Genomic DNA, 899 nt, shown 5'->3' with positions numbered 1-899 from the left:
ACTATTAAATAATGCTCTAGATCGATCAAATAATAATACAGGACATATAAAACGAATTAAGAAATTAAGGAAATTATTGAACCGGTCACTTATCTGATCTAATGATAAACCGTTGATTTATCAATCGATTGGTGACCGATTACCTATTCGTTTGATTGATTGTTGCTGCAACTTTCCACTGCTCAATTCCTATTGATTATCGAATTCCTGTTCCTGCTTAGGTCGACAACCAGAAACCCTAAAACTGAAACCATGATTAATTGATGATGATTAAGATATGAAAGTGAAGAATATATGAGGATGGTGAGGTTAATTGCGATGCAGACTATGAGGATGAATCTGGATGAGATGTGTTTGATCGAACCCTACACACACCCATTTAATCGATTTATTTAAATAAGGGTTGGGCCGGGTTCTTTCCTCTGTTGGGTCGTTATATGATGTTGGGCCGAGAGGTTAAATAATTTTTGAATGAAACTAAAATCAGAAAACGTAAATAGAAGGGTGGTTAAGGTGTTTGTTGGATTGAACGAGAGGTCACGGGTTCGAGTCACGTTCTGGGCAATTCTTTTTGGGAGCTAGTTTCAAGGTAGTTCTTATTTTTAAAATTCATTATTATTAATATCATTGTTATTATTAAGTATTATAATTAGTAGTATAACTATTATAATAATTATTATTAGCATCATATTAAGTGTTATAACAATTATCACTATTATTACTATAAGTATTATTAAAGTTGTTATCATTAGAAAATTTTCATTTTAGCATTTCTATTATTATTATGATTAAGATTAGGATTATTATTATTGTTATTTTAAAAACCATACAAATTATTATTATTTTTTTTCACTAATATTAATAGTAATATCATTTTTGTAATTATTAGTTTTACTATT

The sequence above is a fragment of the Rutidosis leptorrhynchoides genome, chromosome 10 (assembly GCF_046630445.1).
Source record: "Rutidosis leptorrhynchoides isolate AG116_Rl617_1_P2 chromosome 10, CSIRO_AGI_Rlap_v1, whole genome shotgun sequence".
Classification (NCBI taxonomy): Eukaryota; Viridiplantae; Streptophyta; class Magnoliopsida; order Asterales; family Asteraceae; genus Rutidosis; species Rutidosis leptorrhynchoides.
Note: the sequence above shows the minus strand (reverse complement) of the source record.